This window comes from Strix uralensis, chromosome 9 (genome assembly GCF_047716275.1).
Source record: "Strix uralensis isolate ZFMK-TIS-50842 chromosome 9, bStrUra1, whole genome shotgun sequence".
NCBI classification, from domain to species: domain Eukaryota; kingdom Metazoa; phylum Chordata; class Aves; order Strigiformes; family Strigidae; genus Strix; species Strix uralensis.
This window is the reverse complement of record NC_133980.1, coordinates 24,037,707-24,061,228: the sequence shown is the minus strand read 5'-3', so window position 1 is coordinate 24,061,228 and position 23,522 is coordinate 24,037,707. Positions and strand designations below refer to the sequence as shown.

General features: G+C 38.4%; 1 protein-coding gene across 7 annotated transcripts in view; it reads right to left on the bottom strand.

Moving 5' to 3' along the window:
- Window positions 1-23,522, bottom strand: part of PIK3CB (phosphatidylinositol-4,5-bisphosphate 3-kinase catalytic subunit beta) — a 104,965-nt gene that overhangs the window by 51,672 nt on the left and 29,771 nt on the right. For 5 of the 7 annotated variants that reach the window (XM_074877739.1, XM_074877738.1, XM_074877740.1 and 2 more), the window contains one exon: window positions 11,549-11,657. The exons of the other annotated variants lie outside the window; for them this stretch is intronic. The gene's annotated coding sequence lies outside the window, so the exon portion shown is untranslated. The remainder of the gene's footprint in view (window positions 1-11,548; window positions 11,658-23,522) is intronic. 7 annotated transcript variants of the gene reach the window in all.

Genomic DNA, 23,522 nt, shown 5'->3' with positions numbered 1-23,522 from the left:
TACCCTATAACCTACACACTACAACACAGAGTTATAAAGTCCTTCTAAGATACTTGTTTGTAATTACAACTTCAAACACAGATATCAGAATCTTTTAAAATTCCATTTCAATTTTCAATTAAAAAGAGAAGAGCAATCATCACACCAATCTGAGCATGCTGGGAAGCTATTCTTGCTTTCAGGCACTTACTTAATATTTCCTTCCTCAAGGAAACAGCTTAGTGTCTTTTACAGTCAGCACCCAATTTCCACCAGTAGCTGACATCACAGGGGTCAAGAGAGAACAAGTATTTATACTGAGAATAAACACGGATTGGCAACGTAAGACGGCTGTGAGCATGAGTCATGAGCCAAACCATAAAATGTGTGGTGGCACTAGTGACTAACAATATCACATCTAGTAACTGAAACAAAGGCAGAAAGCCATCTGGACTGGGAGCAATAACACCAGAGACATTTTAAACAACTTCCAGCTAAAGGAAAAAAACAACAATCAAAATAATAATAAAAAGCTATTTCAGGCTGTCAACCTCATAGCTATTCTTGCCTACTGTCACAGTAAAAACAACTTCTCACACAAAAGAAGGAAGTAATTAAACCAGTATTTAATCTTGGCCACTCAAGTATCTAATCAATGATTATTTGGATTTAACAGCAGCAAAGCCCAATACCAAATGCTTTTCTAAGTCACAGGTACATACTATTGACAGACAGCATTCAAACCTTCCCACGTAAAGTATAAATTTTCTCTAAACTTTGACTTACGCATTTCAGCTTTGTATGTATATACACATACACTCTTAATCTCAAAACCATGCAATTTGTATTTGTTCTGAAAGAGCTGTTTAGATTAATGGAAAGAAATGGAACAGTTTAGAAGAACATCTGCAGAACGAGAAAAAGAGAAAGAAAATAAATAAAGATGAATGTTAAATTTATTTAATGTACACAAACAAGAAGCCCTACAAGAAGATTTCTCAAACCAAGACAACTGCCTGTGATTTTTCTATCTATAAATCTGTACATCTGGTAGGTGCACCAAGCATTAAGACTGAGGTGGAACAACTATCCCTACAAGCTGTCAACATCTAGGTTGTAAGCCTCCACACTCCAGGTGAAGCTGGGCGATACAATGCCGGGCTCGTTGCTGGCTAGAACGGAATGGCTACATCCTCCCTTCTGCTCCCCCTACTCCGGGCTGCCCAGTTCTGCTCCCCTGCCTTGCACCTGTTGCAGCACACCTCAAGTCTCCTCAGGAACCGTTTCAGCTTATCATCCAGGTGGAATCAATGAGTAATTTTCTTTCACATTACCTAGCTGAGTCAAACCACAGAAGCATCTAAGGAGTACCAGAGCCTCTGAAAGGAGATGAATGGAAGCAGGATCTCCTCAGCAGCAGCAAGCCTCCAGACTGTATTAGAGCACTTCAGGTAACTACAGCCTCAAGATGTGGTTTTACAACTGGCTAAAACTGACAGAAGATCATACTGCCCTTTCTGTCAGCAAGATCAGAGCAACGATCCAACTGAGATTTTAGGTATTTCTCTTCTTTAAAGTTAGTTTTCAGTCAAAACAGCTTTCTAAGCAGGCACGCTGCATGAAAACAGAAAGAAGGTGGTGGTAACACTTAGCTGAGAACAGGGCAGGACCACCCCTTCTGACAGCAGACCAGATTTTGAGCAACTTAAGCAACATGTGAAATAACACTTCCATTTGCTTTCAACAGGGAGAAAGAATTCCCAAATAAGAGACAATTAAAATTCTAAATGCCTAAAGCAAAATGAATACTTCACACTAACACAGTTCCAGGTAGGTAAAAAGGGAGGGAGGAATCTAGTGACCCATACAATAAGTTACATAGATTTTTCATCACTGATGTCTTCCATAAACATTCACTTGTCCTGATACTGCTTCACAGACCAGACTCTTTCACCACAGAAGCGATGTAAGCTGGTTTTGTCTTCATTACAGATTCCTGCAGAGGGTGAGAATTTCCTTTGTGAAATCAATGCGAAAGTTACAGAATTTAATTTTCTGTCTTTCCTCTGTATTGTGACCTCGATTAAAAGATATTCGGACTTTTTAAGCAGGAGACACCAGCCAACAGACCACAGTCGCTGAACAGCTATTGAGAACAGCTATGTGTTCCCAGGCACAGGGTTCTTCGTTGTTGTTCTTGTTTTGTTGTGGGGTTTGTTTGTGTGTGTAGGGGTGTTTAGTTTTGTTTTTTAAAGGACTTACCATCTCTAGACAGACAGAAGAATTTGCTCTAGTGCAAACAGCCTCATTCCACAAGCCACAAGACCTTGTAGCTTCCCCACCACCCCCCAACAAAAGTATAGCTCACCATCTAACCAAAAAGAGGCCACTAGGAAAGGAAAAAAGGAAAAAAACAAACAAACAAAAAAATGGATACCAGAAGCAAGCTGCTTCTTCATCGATTCCTAAAAGGGATTCAGGAGAGATGACAGTCAGAAGTAAGCTACACATCTTTTTCTGTGAATTGCAGCCCACTCGCTTTTTTTCCTAACCAAAACATAGAACTAGAACCACACATGCCTGAGCTATACAGTGCAGTTACAAAAGCAGCCTGTAAAAACAACACAGACAACGCTTCCAGCAAGTGTCAGTCACCAGCAGAACCACTGGAACATTACACAATATCAATTAACAAAACCCAGGCATTCAGAACATCCCCAAGAGTTACAAGACTTATCTTTTAGACTAAAGGATCAGTAGGGTTTCAGAAGCTGTGGTTATAAGTTGGGGTTGTGTTCCCTTACTAAGCCATCCACTCAGAAGCTCATCTCATTTTGCTGGGAATGCAGGCAAGACCAGTTTGTAGCAAACTCAACTCCATCAGGACTAGGTTCAGGACAAGAGCACTGAGAGCCCAGGACCACCCACCTGCAAAGGTTTCACACCACTGCTTTAAGCGTTGGTGAACTCAGCTCTACCGGTGTCAAGTAGTTAGCTTGCTCACGTAAAGGAATTAAATCCAGGAGGTGCAAATATCAGACATAAACCAGTGCCAACCAAAAAGATATGAAGGGCAAAGTGAAGCATGGGGGAGATTTCATAAAGTTATCCTGAAATTAAGAGCTGAACAAGAGCACGCTCAGAGAGAGCGAGCCTGTCTGGAGGCACTGCAAAAAATCAGACACAGAGTAACAATGCAATGAACTTTCATTTGAAAGTAATTTATCATATCAGCAAAAGACTTGGACGAAAAAGTACTCAATAATCCACATGGACTGTTATCAACACCCAACATTAATCTATGTGGGTTAAGTTCTTCTAAAACCAACATTATGAAGAATGCACCAATTATGAAATTTCACACTATGTCATTAAGTTAGAAATCTGCCTTTACTGGTGAACTCACCACAAATCCCCTGACACCCAGCCACTGAGGTGTATTTTTCTGTTATTAAAAGAACACCAATGTAAAATCCAATGCAACATTCAATCTATTATCCCGAAGCATAATCAAAAAGAATAGTAATGAAAAATAAGTAAAAGAAGCTGCAAGGAAGCTGGTAAATATAAACACCCACATAACACAGTGTTAAGAGGAAAACTGATGCCCTGTTATCTCTCATAGCACTTATTCTCCTGGACTGCCTTTTAGCACCAAGAAAATCTAGTCTTCAGACAATTCTTTAGAAGAGATACTGTACACCTAAACTGATGTCACCTATCCCTGAAATGTGGTTACGGTTCTTTCAGGATGCAAGAAGTACGCTATCCCAAATAGATGGCAAAAAGTTTGGGGGGGTGGAGGAAGATGTCACTTGTGTATGAAAAAGTCAGTTTTCTTAAGAAATAAGTTTCTTTTACACCACCTCTTTCAAACAAGGGTGCATTTTAAGGGCACATAAGTATCTAAAGCTCTTCAGGTTAAATACAAACTTAGATTTATTTTTCTTTTCACTAAAAACATCAATATTTACATAAAGGACAAGTATCAGAAACTAGCTTGTTTTGATTACGCAAAAGCTAAGAGTACTCCCCTTATCCAGATTTTTGCTTTGTACAGTAAGTTATTATAACTGTTAAGCACCACATTCAAGATGATGATCACTGTGATCAATACAGCTTTTCATCTACTGCTTGCTGTCATGTGGCAGTCAAGGGGCTAAAAAAAAAAAAGTCTTGCAGCAGTGAAAGCAGTTGAAAAGGGCCACCCTATCCAGACACATAAGAACAGTGTTTAAACAATATCTCACTGTCCGGAACAGACTAGATGACAATCTGACCACAGTCATTTTCTAGGAAACAACAGCAGCATATCACGTAGTCTAAGTAGGAGAAACACTAAGCACTTACACAATATAATCATTGTAATCGTTTTTCTAACTACGTAAACATCTAGTACTATAAAAAGATGAGCAAGCTATAAAGGAAATATTTGAGAACAAATAAGGGAAAAGAATCTAGCGGCAAAGATGGAAAAGGAGTCAGAGTACACAAGAAGGCTTACATCCTATGAAACTTAGGGGGCATTTAAAAAAAAAAAAAATCAAAGGAAAAATTCCTTCTTCTTTATATTTGAAAGAATACTGATTCCTTCAGAAGACTCTGAAGTCAAATATATACATTAGATCAGTGTGCTAGTTCATGGGTCTGTAGAACTACACCCTCTTCTATTCCTAAAATTCTAATAAATTCACAGCTGCTGCCAGAGGCTATGAGCTCTCTGCAGTACACACTGCCAGCAGTTTCGGAGTGTTGCATGGGACGCCCTTCTGTGACTTCCACTGTATACTGACTATAACAGGATCCCTTCAGACACCAGCTTGACTCTCCTAAGTCGCTTTGTTTCCTGCATGCCATTTTACCTTATCTGTAGCTCACTGAGAGCAGTGTGCAGCCAGAAGCAACACTGTTATGCTTTTCCTCTTTCTTGGCTGTCCCCCACCTCCCTAGCCACACAATGGAAAAACAGTATGAACAAACATTACTAATTTTCCATCAACTCAGGGAACGACCTGCCTCACCCAGTGACAAGCAGGCACCATATCTGAAGCAAGGGTGGAGTGAGAACACTATCATTAACTCTCCAGCAGTAGTCACAGGGATGAAATTAGGTGTAATGTGGAATTGCAACCTAGGTTGTTTAAAGGTTTAATGTGACAAGAGAAAGCAGCTATGCTAAGCAATGCGTGTACTACTAAGAACTGTTATTTTCTGTTCACTAGACCCCACAGTTCACACAGGATCAGCAGTGACCCTCTTTTAAAGATGCAATCTAATGCACTGACAAAGTTTATTCTGTATGTTATTTCATTCATGCCACTGAAATTCCTATTTTGCCCTAAAGAACAAACCTACTAAGGTTCTGGCCTTCTACAGCTGCATAAGTGAATTTCAATCTAAACTGCTTACAAATTTAAAACATAAATACAAACAACTTGATTATAAATACAAATGTCTAAATCAGCAAAGCTAAGATTTTTCCACTCCAGGAATGTCATGGTTATCTATCTACAATAGCAAAGATTTTAAGAATTCAAGACATCTACAGTGTAGCCTGGGAAGTTATTTTTAAAGATCATGTGGTACTATAAATATTTCCCAGCAGTTTAGTTCAACTGCCACATGAGCTGGCCCTATGGAATGGAACGGAAAATTAAGTGTCCATTTAGTCAGGATTCCTCCAGAAATCAGAATAAAAATATCACCATTTACTTTTCTAAAAATATCTATGTATAGAAAACATGAAAGGCCTTGTTTAAATGTCACTCCCTCACAGTGCTCAGACTGGTACCAAGAGTGGCCATTCAGCTATTCACGTCTAGATTCTCTCATTCTCCTCATGAAATATAGCTAATTTTCCTCAAAGAGAATTTAGTTAGATTTCTTCCATGATCCCCGATTATTTTGCCTGTTCATCTCCCGTAGCTTTATTCCTCCACTGTACCCCTAGCATTACACACTAAGTTTTAAAAACTGAAGCCAGAATTTTAAAACCACAACAAATGGGCTTTCTACTTTGATATTAATGCCTCTAAATAAAAGTGGCCCAGTTTTCAAGAAATGTTGAGCACCTGAATTGGCATTTGACTTCAACAGGACTTAAGAGATATGAAAAAATGCAATCATGTTAACTGGTTTCAAATTAAAATTTAATTTCATTTTAAACAACTTGATTTGAACAGATGGTTAGATTAGATTACCTCTGGTCATCCCTTCTTATGGAAATTATTCTATGATTCAATGAAAGTGTAATTAACTAGCTGCAAATGAGATTATTATCTTCAGAAAACTTTTCCTGCAAAACAAGCAACAGATAGAGAACCACACTATTAAAATGGTATTCCAGGCTCAGACGACTTATCAGAAATTATTTTGAACAATGAGGATAAAAGGAAATTCTTACTCCTCATTACTTTATGCTCCGGCAAGTAAACACAGCTCCTGCTTCCTCCAAAGATTATTCACAATGAACCAAACAAATGAATAAAGTCCCTTAAGTCCCAAGCTTCTAATAGACTTCAGGCAATTCACAGGCAGCACATCATTCATAATGAACACAAAATACAACAGTGACATAACAGCTTCTCACAGCTAATTCACGACTGTCCTTTGCTGATCTTGAAATCACTAGATACATTAAAAATATATATACAAAAATACAGAGTTTCAGGCCATCTTTTTGTATTGTACAGTTAAAGTGAGTTGCAGGGAGAAGGAAGAACTCCTTTCACATCTCAATGCTACTGTCTGAAATTGTTTTCAGAAGCATTTGACCACTGGATCACACTGAAGCTGGGGCCACTGTAAGAAAACACCCTCCTTCAGCTCACTGGAATCCAGTTCTGCATGGTCAAGATGGGAGGGAATATAAAGAAATGAAAGAAAACAGAAGATTAGAAAAGCACTGTCATATAAGTAACAGTTACTTTGACACCTTGACCACCACTCAGGGAGACAAGAAGGAGAAAAGCTCAAATGAAGCAAAAGTTACGTCAAATAATTCAGTATTCTATGTCAATTGGGCTGTGAGAACATATCTGGCATATTCACCTTGAAGAAAATTTGTAAATGACACTCTTAGATATTTTGGTACGTTTTAAACAGCAGCAGGCAGAGTGGGACCTCACATGAAGACCAATGCATTCTGTACAGCATGCTCCATGATGGTAAAATGAGGCTAAAGATTTGAGAGATTAGACCTGGTTCTAATTCTAGTTCACAACCTAGAAAATTCACTTTTGATAATCCAGATCACTGTCGATATTTTATATACTAGGGGAAGGTTAGCATGAAATGTTAGGATATGTTGAGTTCTAACACTAGAAAAAGATTCCGCTAAACATTTAAATGATGGAATGCTCACAGGGATATTTTAAACAAACAAACAAAAAAAAAAATCAAGTTTAACAAACAAGGTGAATGGAGCTGGCACAAGGAAAGAAAGAGGACTGGACAGTCAGACTGAAGGGGAAAGGAAGAGAAAGAGCTGAACCCAGAATAAAGATGTCATTTTAACACAGGTGAGTCAGTTCCCTACAAAGCTGCATAACTGCTTGTGCCAACGAAGCAAAGATGCAAACAAGCAAGCTGAGTGGTGGAGGAAGAGTGACAGTTTCTTCCAGCCCCAGGGCTGGCTTGCCGTTTTACAGCTCTTAAACTTGTTTTCAAAAAATATAGGTAAAACTACAGCCTAAAGGTCTGGCTTTATAACAGCGCAAGTTATTATTCAAAAGACTATGTAAGGTGCCTGTCATGAATCTGAAGAGATGCATTAATAATCTAGAGTTGTACTTCTACTGATTTATTGTACTAAGTAAACTGTAGGGTCCCCATCCCCTGTCCCCCCATATACAAGAACTGTACAAGAATTCTTAGTAGTCTAACAAAAAAACTAGGAAATATTAAATCAGTATTAGTTCTGCTCTCTGGTATTTTCTTGCCTGTTCTGCCACTCAAGAGTAATTACTTGTTCCACTGTAAACATGGAGGAAAAGAGAAGTAAACATTCCACTTACAAGACATTTAAATATATAAACTATTATTTCCAGTCCTTTTGAATTGTACAAATGCACCTCAACTATCAAATTTCACCAGCAGCCAACTGTTTCCTTCAACTATTAAAATGTTACGTCTCTATATTATGAACTAGATGACTTTCTGCTATAAAAGAGTTAAGCTCAGAAATTGAGGTTCTCCTATATATAGATATCTCTTCACACAGGGACTAAAAGATTCACTTTTCAATTATTTCTGATATTTCAATCAAAACCTCTAGGAAAGAGGGTTATTTTCCAGTAGACAGATTGTATGCATCTACAAAGAGAGGTAAAAAAAGTGAAATCATTAAAAACAGTGGAAAACTAATTAGGAGTGAAATTTTCTCCCAAAAGAAGGGCACACAGACCAAAACACAGGCTGTGCTTAAGTCTCATATACAGAGATGCCACGGATACTAAAACTTAGAAAGATGCCCTTTAAGGAAAAAAAAAAAATTACCTGCTTCATCAGACTAGACATTCTTCCTGATTGGGTCAGTTTTTTACACAGAGCAATCTGGTCTGGATTTTTGCAGTTAGTTTTCTCCCAACATCAGCTTCTATGTCACCCACTACACAGATTCAGAGGTGGCTGTTCACAGCTATTTGTTATATGAACAGGACTGTTCAATGCTGAACAAGCACTGAAAGAAATCCAACAATTCAAGTCTAATGCAAATATTTAGATGTATTTTATGCATCTTTTTCATGACATGTATTTAAAAACACAGCTTGAAATATAATGCCATTTGGTAGAAAAGAATAATCCTAAAAATCACACACAATCAATACTTTTCCCAGTAAGTTGATGGTAATAAAGACAAAAGCAGTCCTGGCTATTCATCTTAAGGACCAAAAACAATTAAGTTTATCTAAGAATCACAGACCAGTTTAGGTTGGAAGGGACCTCTGAGAGTCATCTGGTCCCAAGATTAGTTTCCACACAAGTTAAAGCATGTTGCTTAGGAGCTTGCACAGTTAATTTTGAAAGTCTCCATGGATGGAGGCTCCACAGCCTCCATAAGCAACCTGCTCCAGTGCTTAACAACCCTCACAGCGAAATTTTTTTCCTTATGTTTAACTGGCATTTCTTTTGTTGCAACTTGTGCATTCTGCCACTTATATTCTGCCTTTCAGGCATCTGGCCAGATCTTGTCTGTAATCCTCCTTCAGGCAGTGGAAAACTCTAGTAAAGATCTTTCTTTCCCTGTCTCCTCCAACCAAAGGTCATGTACAACCCCCACCTTGCTGCACCCCCTAATGCCCTCAGGAGCAGCCTCTGCTGGACCCTGGGCGGTTGGTGAGCATCTCTCTGGCTCCCGGGGGCCCAGAACTGGAAACGCTGTTGCGGGCGTGGCGGCAGGGGCGCGGAGCGGAGCCCCGCGGAGCCCCGCGCAGCCGCCAGGGTGCACCGCCGCCTCACGCCCGCAGCAGCCGGGCCCGGACTGACTGGCGGCTGGGGGAGGGGGGGGGGGGGGGGGGGGGGCGGTGTCTGTGTACTATTTCCCAGCTGCGAGATTCCGCATCTGCTTTTAAGACTTCATGACACTTCACCCGGCTTTTTATCTGTGAATACAGACGCTAATCAGACTTTATCTTAATGTTTTTAGTACTTTAATGAAGGATTCCAATTGCAAAATACCTTGTGATGATTGAAATCTGCACAAGCATACACAAATGTCCAAATCAAAACAAACAAACAAAAACCCCCAAAAAGGTTCAAAACTATTTCCCCCAAAAGCACAAATTAGAATCAGTTTTAGGTTATAAGATCTGAATTCTCTAAGTCCCTTAAAAAAAAAAAAAAAAAAAAAAAGGAGGAGGGAGAAACACCAATTTACTGGCTACTAAACATGAGCAAGCTTTGTGCTTGGCATAAGCCTGGATACAATGATTTTAAATGACTAAAGCTGTCTCCACTGAACAGTTTTCATTTCATTTGTTTGCAGAGCTCAGTTTCAATGCTCCTGCCCATCTGTTCTTGTAACTTGCTTACCAGAGTCAAGAATTAACTTTTCAAAATAAGCGTGTAAGCAGCAAATAGGTATTATTTTATTTGGGCATTGTGACAGGTGCCTGTATTTCTGCTGTCGTCTAGGAAGTCAGTAAAAGACAAATAACTTCACACAACACAGCTTCTGAAAACTCCCGAGGTCAGAATTAAGTATCAGGTGGTACAAGAACCTTTCGCCAGTATGTTTACCAGCCACTTGACATATGGCCTAGATCAGGAACTAATACACATTTACATGTGCTGACTTAAAATTGTAGCATTTGCTTCAAGTACTTACAGAAAGGGAACTAACACGCACATCAACCTCTTTAGATCCATGTTTAATTGAAATTTTATAATAATTATTTTCCCACCTTTTTAAAAAAAAGTTATCAATCCAAATGTGTTACTCTGCCAGTTAAAAACCCTTTGGAAAAAATAGCAAGTCGGAAAAGTTTAGCTTGTCTGACTAGGTTTCACAGACATTTTTCTACCAAAATTATGACACCATGTACACATCCCTTTTTAAAGAAGAAGCTAAGAAGAGTCATTTCCTCTTGGCAATAAAGCAATACGCCAAAATACACTTGTAAACTACAACCATTTTCCACCCCCTTTCAGTTCTAATGGCCAGATATTTTTCATTCTTATACATTCAAGTGTATTTCCAATGACTCCTGCAGAATTACATTCACATATCACATAGCACGAGTAAAATCCCCATCAGACAGAAAATTATGCAGATTTTTCCCAGCTTCTAACTTCTACAAGAATATGTTTAAATATCTTACAATCTGATACAAACAAAGCGACTGTAAAATGATTACTTCTCCCATCTCAAGCAATTGAAACACACAGAAATTAAGAACTATGCTGTATTGGTATATAAATGTTTAAGTATCTAGTACCAAAAGGTATAATCCACAGTCCTCGAGTTAGGTCGCTAAGTTTCTTGCATCGTAAATGAGACAAACATGTCTCAGCCTTCACAAAAGCAAGAAGTTAACTAGAAACAGTGAAGAAAAGACATATCTAAGATCCATAAATTGAAGAATTATGCTAGATTGATCAATGATGGAACTGCAATACAAGACAAATATTAAAATACTGACAACAAAAATATCAAAAGTCATACAGAAAGTGCCAGGAGTGGAAAGTTACAGCCAAAAAAACACTTATATTTTCAAATTCCCTGAAGATACAGGCAGGGCTTTAACTTTTGCCAGCAAATCGGGGGTTATATGTAATTACATCTATACTAGGCCACTTCCTGCTCAAAACCATACCCAGAATACACAGGAGACAAGAGAAAAATCTGACACCCATCTAAATTTCGTAGGATGCAATTGCTTCCAAGATGGGAGATGCTTCAGTAAGAGTTCAAAAGAGTGACCATCACCAGCTGATCAACTGAAATATGAAGTCACCTTTTTTAATGCAACTATAACAAAGTTAAAATACAATAATAGCCTAATAACCATGCTACTGACTTTACAAGAAAAAAAAACACACACATACAAAAAACCCCTGTAATACTTACTTCAGAGAACCTGTTCCTGCTTCAGTCTGACTGTGTAGTGAAGATACTTTTATTAAACATCGTTTTCCTACTATTACCCTTGTTTTCTTGGAAGGTTCCACAAGATGACCTAAAAAAGCAACACACAATATAATGTAATTAACCAAACGAGAAAATCAGCAATTTGTACCTGGTTTAATAGCTCCATAAACTTTTTGTGCAGAAATATCTAATTAACCACACTTCATCTTCTTCGAATACTACAGTACCATATTCACCTTACTAAATGAACGTCAAATCCCCAAACACTCAATTACCAGAAAGAAAAAAGGAAAAAAAATATGTAGAACATGTCATTTATTCTAACAATATAGGTTTCATAATCATGAACTACACAGTCAAAAACATTTTTTTGCTGCTACAAATATTTTTAAATTTTTGTACACTCAATTCGGATCAGATCAACAGACGTCCAATACAATTAGAGACAAAAGAAAGGGAAATAGAGTTGCCGTCACTCTCCTAACCACATCTTCTCTTTCACACTTGGCTGTAAGCAGTTTTGTTGGGGGTTTTTTGTTTGCTTGTTTTTCTGAAAAGAGTGTAATGTCATCTGTAGTTCTATTGTGGATAATTTGAGTTGATGACACAAGTGATCCCATCTTCCTATTGATATTTCAACTTGTGAAACAGGAGAAAGGTTCAGGAGGTCTCCTCTTACCACCATCCTGCAGATACACAGGACAAAATATCTCCACAGAGACAAGACATCATCTCCATTTAGCTCCACCTTGCAAACCAGGCTATCAGCAAAGTGAAATAAACAAAAAATATTTAAAGCCCCCTTGAGAACAAAGCAGTGCTATCAGTTTGCAATGATATTATCTACAGGTTTGTAGGGCAAGCCACAAAACACAAGGCACGTAACTACGCTCCTCCTCCCATAAACAATTCTTTTTTCTAAACCACACTGTGCTTGTAGCAACTCAACACAGCAGTGTGATCAGGAAGGAGGGCTGTCATTCCCTCTGTCCCACACAGAGCAGAAGCTCTCTAGAGGTCAGCATGTAGAGAGCACTGTGAGGCAACTTAGATTTCTTCAGTGGCTTTGAGGGAAAAAATAGTTGCTGCCCCATCTGCTTAAGTCTGAAAAAGTTAAGTTACTGCTCCAGGCACAACCTTTTGAAAACAACCTTGTGGTGCATAAAGGTATGAACTAGTCCAGAAACTTCTCATGATTAAAGCCTAGGAGCCTACAGCAGGCAACAGCCCAAAGGAAGACTAGAGAAAAATGAAGGCAGCTTTACACAATTTAGAAATTGCAAGGACAAAGAAACAGTGTGAATCTCTTATAATCAATGCTAGAGCACCAGTCTGGCATTAATGTTTTACAGCCATGTCAATATTTGTGTTTATGGAGTCAGAAAAATCAGAATCAAAAGCTAGTGGCCAGAAGCCAGGAGCTTGGGAGAGGGTGTGAAATGCACCATACTATAGATACAAGATAAACAGACATCACTTCCAGAACTTCCACCTGAGGAAGCAATCCTTCATGATCTGTGACCCCTCAAAGGGGGGACACACAGTGTATGTCTGAAGTACCATACCCTGGGGCAGAAGCAGGATGCTATTTTAACTAAAAATTGGATCTCCCAGCCTTCTAGAGATCTCTGGCTAACTAGTCATGTGATGACAAATCAGATGGTGGAAGCCTAACACACCATGTTAAATTCATATGCAACCTCTTGGGAAACCTACCAGCACCAGCATAGCAAAGAACGGTGTTCTGAAATTACATATACAATATAAATTTACCCTAACAACCACCACCACCACTTCCACAGATTGGCAAACCACAGAGTAGTCTCCCAAATGCAATGTAGGAGTCACAGGCAAAATGCACAATACTAGTTTTCTAATACCAGCACTGATACACTGGAAAAAACTGTGACCTCATTCCTTCCCTATACCATACACTATCTACCCATTTTATTAAGTTCATAAATGGGAACAATGTGTAACACAGATGTGTTGTCAGATTTCTTGACTAAGAGTACATTTGGAAAAAAAAAAGGAAAGAAAACCAAACAAGGCTGGCACTAAAAAAAATAAAATGCACTTTGTGAAATAACTCCCAAGTCCTACAAGAGAAAGCAGGCAGTCATATTATAATGTGCTGCAGTTTCTGCTCTGAGCCTTCTGTCTCATTTTTTCCTTTCTCTTCACTACACGTAGCACAAACTGTCACCTGGAACAGGAGAAAACTGCTTGGCTCCTATCACGCTTCAAATCATTCCCATCTTAGACAGAGTCGACCTCCTGCACTGTATTAATCTCTAAGACACTGGTGAGGCAAGGGGAGCCAATGCTCCTCATGCCTTATTCAGAATGTGGCGAGAAATAAAAGAAACTTGTATTAGCAGAGTGGTCAATGCACTGCCATCTAATCTGAAGGTTAGGCACATGCATAAAGCCCAGAAAATATCTAGGGTCCATAAACTGTACACGTTGTGAATAGGTGATGTCACAGTTTATCAATTCCTGTGTTCTCCACAGTCTCTTGCTTGCTAGATATCTGCTCGCTTCCCTACAGTTCTCTGCCCTTTCTCCCCTCTATTCTCACTGTAGTTTGTATCTCCCCTGCAATTCAGACATGACATCAATAGGCTTCCTGCTGGTCCTCTGCAACCAACTGTACACTGAGGATAGCCAGGGGAATGACTAGCCCTCCAGACTTAAAGCATTTCTGATGTACACAGACAAACTACCCACTACTATGGTCAAGTACTAGAAACAAATCCTCCATTACAGGATGACAGCATGAAGCTTTATTTTTCTAGATAACCAATATTTCTCATTTTTCAGACCAGCAGAACAGAGGTTACCAGAGATGGTTATCAGCCTAACCGCAGATCACATCATGGTCAACCCTTCACATGTCAGTACACTTTCTACCTTCAAAGCACAAGTGGAAAATTTTTCAAAGGCTGGTGACTACATTACCTAACAGACCAAGGTACAAACTCTGCTGGCCTTTTAACTACCATAAACAACTACTGAGAACTCCCAACTACATAAGAAACACAAGCATAATCTCTGGGAGCAGACTAAAGATCTGAAAGACTTGAAGCAACTGCCTCAAGCAGCGAACACAAAGTGCACTCCCTGATGAGCACACACCTTTTCCCTACTGCATCTCTCTGGGGAATGTGGGAAAAACAGAACCATCAGCTGGATGTTACCAGTGGCACCTCCTTCATGGGTCTCTGTTGACTGTGAGCTCAGCCAAAAATACAACAGAAAATAACCCTGGGCACTTGTCCTTGGTCCACACCCACACCACTTCTACAGAAAGCACCACCAGGGACCTAACAGAAATCCTATTCCACTTCAGCTTGCAAGTTCTGCATGAGAACTTGTATTTTGCAAAATAGACATTTTTGTGACTCCTTTCATTACACCTTTATTACATAGATACTGTTTTTATGCAAATCAATAACTGTTTTAGGAAAAACATAAACAATCTTATGAAATAATTCAGGAATCATAAAATTGTGTGGTGGCAATCAAAAAGTCTGTGACAATCCAGTAAAACTTTCTATGGTTCTATAGCCACCCTCTATACTTCTTTATGTCCATGGAAACACTTACAAATGTATGACCAAAACAAATTGTACCACAAGGGAAGAAAGAGGGAAAATGTACAAGAAACTTTTGACTAAAACTCCTGTGTGGCATCAAATGTAAAACAGAAACAATTACGAGCTAGGGACGTAGGCTACTTGCAAAGAAAGAATATAGAAGAAAAAAAGAAAATTCCTTCATAAGCAATATAAGATGCCACACAGAAATTACTGGGCTAATTGTGGCCCTATGGATTTCTACTCTATGACAATTTCAGACAGGCTCCTCTGTGAATTCTGACAGAGCACACAAAGAAACTTTGTTTCTTAGAGAGGATACTCTGGGTTTGCTTTAGGATAAGGAACTCTGAGTGGATTGAATGACACAATACAGCAGTTTCTTGAGTATCTTCCTCTCTGCAAATAAATCTCCTACTCTGGAAGAATGCACTGAGGAAGGCATCAGGACCAGCACTGAGAGCACTAGCAGATGTTTTGGACAGCAAGACATAGAGAAACGTACAGCTAGAGTATTTTATAGCTTTTGGTTCACATCTTCAGCTATCTGACATCTTCAAAGCTGTCTCATGCATTTCATGCTCTCAATAGCACTGAAGATTGGACAAGTGAATGTCAAGCTGAATTAGCTGCTGTAGCATCCACTTGGCAATGAAGAAACTCACCATTTCACCGAGTCCGAGACAAGATGAGGATTAACCATCAGTAAATACACCAAATATCTTCAAATGAAAAAAATACTGAGAAATATAAAGCAACCTTCTTTTCCCTCCTTCCTCAGTCCTAAGTTTCAACCACAATAGGCACAAAATTCTTCAGCAACTTTCACTATTCGCAATTAAACCATTACAACCCAAGTTCAGGAATTAAAACAGTGAGAAAAAGAACTTGCAGCAGTGCACATTTGGCTAAATCACTGCCACTTCCAACTTCCACATACTGCACATCTTAGTGCAATGTTGAAAACACAAGCCAAAGCCTGAATCTGAAAAAATTATTTCCTATATATTACATAGTGATGCACGCAGACTGATCCAAACAGTAGAACTGTAAATAAGCATTATCCTAATTATGCAGTGCCCATAGTCTCTTCAACAGCACAGACCAGTTTTGACCTTTTAAAGGTGGCATTTCTGCACTAACATTAAGAGACAAAGTAACAGAGAGCATACTGTTATACACACAGCAGTGTTTTCCCTTGTGTTCTACTTTCACAGGTGTTGGTGGTTGGTCAAAAAACACTAATATCCTTTTAAAAAAAAGCCTCAACCTTTCCTGATACGTGTCACTTTAAAATATTATCTCATACAAAATCTTTTAACCAAAACAGGCATATAGCTACAGGCTCTCATCACGTAAAAATACCCACAGAAAATAACAAAAAAAAAGCAGAGAGTACCAAGCGCTGAACCAAATGAGTTGCAAAAAGAGATCTATGTCAGAACAAGTCAGTTTACAGCCTTTCTTTTTCCTTAAGATGGATGGACCACAAAGCATTTTCATGAATAACTAAAAAATGTGGGTCAGTGTTATTCTTTAAGTTAAATGGATAATAGTTAGAAACATGATTTGAAGCTAAATTCAGTCACATGCCTTCATTAAGAAGAAACTCGTTATCATAATTACATTCATCCAGTGGGTGACTCAAAGCAGGAGCTCTGTACTCAACTGCTATGAATCACCCTCTAACGAAGCCATTTTCAATCTACCCAGAGAGCCAACCTTACCCCTGTGAAATCCTCTTCGGCATCCAAGAAGCTTGTTTAAAAGAAATTTATACTCACACAAGCCCATACTAATATGCTTTACAATAAATCCCTTTTTTTTTTTTTTACTTGGTTACACACGCTACTGAATTCCTTTCAGTAAGAACTTGCAAGTTTTCATCAACTATTTTGAAAATACTGATTTCTAACAAGGTGTCAGTTACTGACATTTTAATTTAAGGGGGGGGGGGACGGGACGCGGGGGGGAATCCCTCTTACACAGTCATATATCCTGATGGTGCTCAGGGTCGAGTAACCCAGTAATCCTCCTACTCACAGTAGTTTAGAACTCAATATGATTGAAGTTGTGAGATAGATGACAATCTTTTGTCCTTACAATGAAGTCAACAAAAGAGCAAAAGAATAAGGGTTCTTACTGGCACTGGAAAACAAAGAACCTTCAACTAAAAGAGTAAAGAACAGATACTTCCAGACGGCAAGGCATCACCTGCATGATTTAGGATCAACAAATAAAAACCTAAACAAAAATAATTTTTATTTTCCCAGAATGATTCAACTGTTTTTCCTTCTGCTCTGCCACCTTCAAAAGAAATGCCTCTGGGCAAAGCAGAAGGGGAACACATCACTGTTAATGAAGCATAACAAAAAAAGACTCTAGTAGATGGCAAATCTTTCCTCTCATTCTGTCAGGCAACCAATCATTCTCTGATTTGAGAGCAGTGTGCTGAAATCAAGATTAGCAAAGCCTCTGTAAGTGGGAGACCCTGCAAATGTGCTCAGTATTAGAGAGGGCTGGCTGCCAGTGCTGATAATTTATAACAACAACTACAAAATACAAAAACATCCTGGGAGAAATTCTGGGCTGGAGAATGTACTAGATCTGAGGGTACTCTATAGTTCAAAAAGCACGAAGTTCTAGGCTGCGCATGACCATTTTATAAAAACAGCAGTGTTTTTATGATTTCAGATGACTCACAAGTGCTTAGATTTGCTTTACATTGATTCATAAACATGGAGTGAAACGAGTAACACTTTCCAGCTCATTTCCAGTTCCAATACAGTTTATGGAACAAGTGATTACCCAACTGGTTCAGTAGCTCCAAAGCTGGTGACAAAGAAATTAATAGTTTAGATTGAACAGGCTCATTCGTGTGAAGATGTAAGTTCCCCCACCTCCTCCCAGAGCCCTCCGATCACTTACACCTCCAGGCCAGTGCTGCAGCTTTTCTAAATCTGGTTCACTAAATCTGGCTTACAGAACTGAAGAATTAAAAGCCGTGGTCAGAGAGCAGTGCTTCTCTTCCAAGAAATCCATACCTATATACGCACGCACACACACACACACAGAGCGTGAAGCTCCAAGGCCTGAGGCTGAGCTAACTTAACCACTGAGCAGCAGTTTAGGCAGGTGCAAACAAATCCACCACCCTGCACAAGCCCTTGTGACATCCACAGAGATGTTTGCGAGAGTTAATGAACTGCCAATCTACTGGTCTGCAATCACTGCACACCCTCAGGAGTCATACTACTAAAATTCATCTTTCTGAATACTAAAATAGATGGCAAACAATAATAAAAAATTGGATTCTGCATGGATTTTCGTTACATCTAAAGCAGTATTTGAAAACAGAAGTCTGAGGGAGGGGGGCATTAATTGCCAGCAGCACAGCAATTCCTATACCTGTGAGATGACAGTGAAGCGCTGGTTCTTTTGGTTCTGTATCACACCACAATTATGCCCCATATTCTTGTTTTAAAACCTACTCTTGAAGCTAAGTTAATTATTGGGTGTAACACGGAGCACAAGGACTTGTTAAGGAACAAAATTACCGCCACACCATCATGTTTTGATAAAGAAATCTTATATTAATAAGCTCAAGGACATTTTCAGACATTCTAAAATGTATGAAGTCCCTCTCCATGATTTCCCTCTGATTGGCTTAAACTCTGAAAGCCTTAAGGTGCATAGCTCTCACTGACTAGGCATTTCCTCAGAGTTTAGGATACCTGAATATGGCCCTTGTTGGTGTATTTTCTACTCACTAGTGCGTCACAGATGTAAAAACACTGCAAAAGGCCCTACTAGTTCTACCCAGAAGTTACTAAAAGAATAAATATTTACTCGCCTTTTAAACAGAGAAATAAAACAGTGAGTGTCATCTAGGCTCTGCAAAGATCTTATCACAATTATTTAGTTACTTGAAACATTATCAATAGGACTACTCATGATTTGTTTCTTGTGACCTCTGTGTAGTCCATTTTCTTCACTACTTCCACATGCTGATGTTTTGCTTCCCATTTACATTCTGTTAAATGCCTAATATGGTGGAACTATGCAAATTTACTTCTGTTTAGTTCCCATATTCTGCTTTTTGTTGTGTGCATATTTAATTTTATATAAATGAGAACACATTTGTACAGTTAAATAGCAAGACTACACAATTAATTCTTCAGTAATTAATTGTTCTGAGCCATTTTGTGAAGCTACTTCCCACTCTGCTCCAGATACCAGTTTAAAGGCTTCGTTCTTTATGATTAAAAGAAACTCCAAAGCACGGATTGCAAGAGATTATGAACACACACAGTAGTGTCTAGTTAAGTGTACTTCAAAGACATGCTGCTGTGGTCCAGCTTGCTGTTTGATTCCAAATATTACCACATAATAAATATCAACAATATTTCATCACTAGCATCACGTATATAGTAAATAAAATCTAAAACTAGTAATTACTAACAAAATTTCTTGTGCTGAAGAAGGAAAAATTCAAGCATCGAACAAATGCAGTTTACCTTCAGTTATATCCAACACTCAAAAGCAAATCTATTAAGCTCTTTTAGGTAACGAAACACTGTGCATTTTAATTTGCTCTTGCTCCCCACTTCCCTTTCTTTCAGGTAGCAAGCCTTGTATCGCTTCATACACTGGTGCTGAAAACTCAGGGTGTTATCAAAGGAGTTGCATGTTATACATCAGAATGTACAAATCCAGGTTCTCAGCGTGTGTATGGAAACCCTCCAAGAACCTCCACTCTGTTCCAAACAGAAAGGCAGAGTATCACCACGGGAATGTGGAAGAAAGATGAGCAGAGTTTGAAGAAAGCAAGAACAGCCATGCTCCTGCTTTTATTTGCTGCTCAACAGCAAACCTGCTATGCATTTAAAAGGGTGGGGAAAAACAGGCAAAACTGAACAGAAGACTAATGGCAAGCCTGAATACAAGTTTGGGCTTTTGGTTTAATTCTTACACTTCCTGTGAAGTGTACATTAAACAACTATCTTTTTTATAGGCTTATTTCTGACAGAAGTAAAAGCTTTTTGTGGCATCAGGGAACACTGCTGTGAGAAATTTACTTCTATATTCTGAGAAGGAACAGAGCTATAGTAGTACTAGAGCTGTAACTCACTCCAAGTACCCTTTTCAGTGCATCGCCATGTGTATTCCCCTCAGCGAATTTCACACAAAGAGTAGCAACAGCTATGACCCCGTGTGATAGCAGCACTGGCAGAGCACAGAAGTACTTGGGGAATAAGCTTCCTCCATAAAGAGAGCAATCTGCTTGGCAGATCTCTAACACAAGTGAACAACTTCTTACCCTTAGTATCATAGGTGCTATGGTGAATGGAACTGCTCTAACCAGATTAAGAACAATTCTGTATTCAAACTGATCAAATTGCAAAGCAATTCCTGACACTGAGATGAACCATGAACAGCAAGATGGGAAGAATAAAATACAACCTTAACTTCCTGTGTAACATCTCTAAAACCATAAGACTAAAGAGGAACCTGACAAAGGCTGGACTGAAAATGATACATTCTCTGACATTTTCACAGGCAAAGTGTGGAAGCACTGAAGAGAGGAGGCAGCAGATGCATTCTGGAGAATGTATTTATCCTCCAGCTACCACTGAATTATGAGATCAATATTTACATCAGTTTCTGGCAATAGGCACCTAAAAGCTCTCCCTTTCTCTGATAAATGAGAATGAGCTCCTCCTTCTTCCAGAGCAAACCACTAGAGAGACTTTGATAACCATTTCACTACATCAGAACAACCGCCTGTCCCAGAGCATGTTGCTTCACCTCCAAACAACAGTAGTAGTAGTATACAAGGTATATAAACCTGGGCACACAGAAGAGCACTGGAGTAGCAGCATTTGTAGCTGAGAAAGCAATTCTTAAAATATGCAGTAAAATCAGAAATCAAAAAACAAACTTTTGTAAAATAAAGCAAAGGCTTTTCAGTTTTCATGAAAACAATAATGGTTTGACCATGATGAAAATTTCTCACCACCACACTTGACAGCAAAAGAGGGGTTTACCAAGGTGTGCAAGTCTTGAGGAAAGACTTGAAAAATATTTGCCTTAACTCCTTTCAAATTCTGTCCCATGAAAAGTCAGAAAGAAAACAAAGTCCCTCTGTAATCCAATTTTACTTCTCACAAGTAAATCACAGGACAAAAAAGTACATCACAGAACATCAGAAAATAAACAACACTTACACCATTTCATTTGCCACCACACCCCAAGAAATCTTTCTGCAGGTTAACTGGTCTGTTAATCACCAAAATGTAGAAGCTTCAGCTGAGTTTCAGGAATGGTGCCATTTCTTAAGACTCCATCTTATATAAGGGGTCTAACCAACCACACCACCTGTTTTTCAAGAAAACTGCCATTACATAGGTAGAAACCCTTTATTACTTTACAACTAGAGCTAAAAATTAAACTAGCATGCTACTTTCCTGGCCAACAAGGCCCAATTAAACTAACAATGAAGAAGCAACTTTTGACATCAAGAGGGTGGAAAAATTTTCATAGTAGTTGGTATATATTAGGTCTGGCTCTTTTGAGCTTTATCAGTATAGCACACACAGCCTGCATCTCTCATTCTCGTGAGCCAGTAATCCCAGAAGATCAGCCTTTAAGCAGTGATATACCAGTATTTTAACAACCAGCAAGTAGTGATGGGAAGACAAAAGGAGCCACCAAATGCTGAAGGCCTCTTTAAATCCTGTAGTTACATGCAATAAAAGTTGACAAGTTATCAAAGTACAAATACATCTGAAAATATAGCGATATGATTTGTGAAATTCACATTAAAAAGAAAGTAAGTTAAGGACACTAAGATGATTAGCTGCAGTGATAGTGTAAGGCAAGAACTGCTCTACCTTCTCATAAAATTTACCTAGAAGTAAACTGGAACAGGAATATTAACTCAGAGAAAATAGCTATAAATAGAAGGGGGTTAATCATTCAAATTTCTATTCCCATGACAACAATACACTAAAGATTCTGTTTAAACTTTTAATATGCTTTAAAAATACTTTAGTTGCTGTACTACAGTCTGCTTCTACCTACTTTTTATGAATAATTTCTCCTTTTTTTTTAATACAATATTTTCTTTCAACAAAAGCATTTTCACAGATACTAGGGAAAGTGAGTCTGTGCATCAGCTGAGATGATTATGTGTTCACTTAAATGGATTCTTCTAAATGGGGCCACTTAAAAATACATTTACCTTTCCTCCAGACTAATAAAGAGCACATAAAACCTATTCGCTATTCATTTCAACTACCGTAGCTGCTACAAAGTATTTTTCAATTAAGAGTTTGCATTTATCCTAAAGTAGCACCTCACATACTTTAAGGTCCGTGACAGTTGACATTATGAATGTTCAAGGACATAAGCACAAGAAGAGTTTACCAAGCAAAGACACTGAAGAAAAAGTAACCTCCTCATCCCCAATGTACAGGTGAAAACATGCCATGATAGCCAAACTTCTCTAAGCTCAAACAGCAGCCATGTGACACACATGGAAACAGAATCTAATTATAATTATTACAGATCCCTAGCCAGTGTTTTAACCACAGTATTTCTCATCCAAGTACATTAATGTTGAAGATTTCAAGTTAAACAAAATGGAGTAAAAGAAAAAAATACAGAGAGATAAGTCATTTATTTAAAAAGTAGAAATCAGTAAGAACTTTTGTCATTCTGTGGTGAACAGCAAATCAAATATAAAGTGAGTTATATTCCAGCATATTTGCAGTGACAGGAACTATGAAAGCACCCAATATACACATTCAATTTCAAAAGATACAGAGCTGCTGCAAATCTTGATGAACCTACTACAAATACAGATGAGAAATGATGAGGAAAAGACTTGGTTGCAATCTTAACATAACTTCTAAGTTACGTCTCCACATTCTTGCAAATCTTGTTTTTACTGAAGAATTCAATTCCTACTAAATAACTTTTCCTTTTTATGCAGTACTTTTCTGCTATTCTTAATTGCCATAGCTCTTCATACACAAGATTTATTTACAGTACCCAAAGGAAGTTGAAATTACTATAGTTATCAAAACAGACTGCTGTAAAAAAATAAACAATTTCTATGTACTTGTGTTAGCTGAACTCTAAGAACTTAGGCAGAAACACACTGAGTACTAAAAAATGGCACCCTAACACTTAGAGCAGTAATTCAGTAAAGAAAAATGCTTTTATTACTGCTCAGGTAAAAACCAAAGATCATTATATTGAGCTTACTAGAATTTTCAACATAGAGATCACATAATTCAAGTGTAAATAAACATTTCTTCTTAAAAATATTACTTCCTTATATTACTACC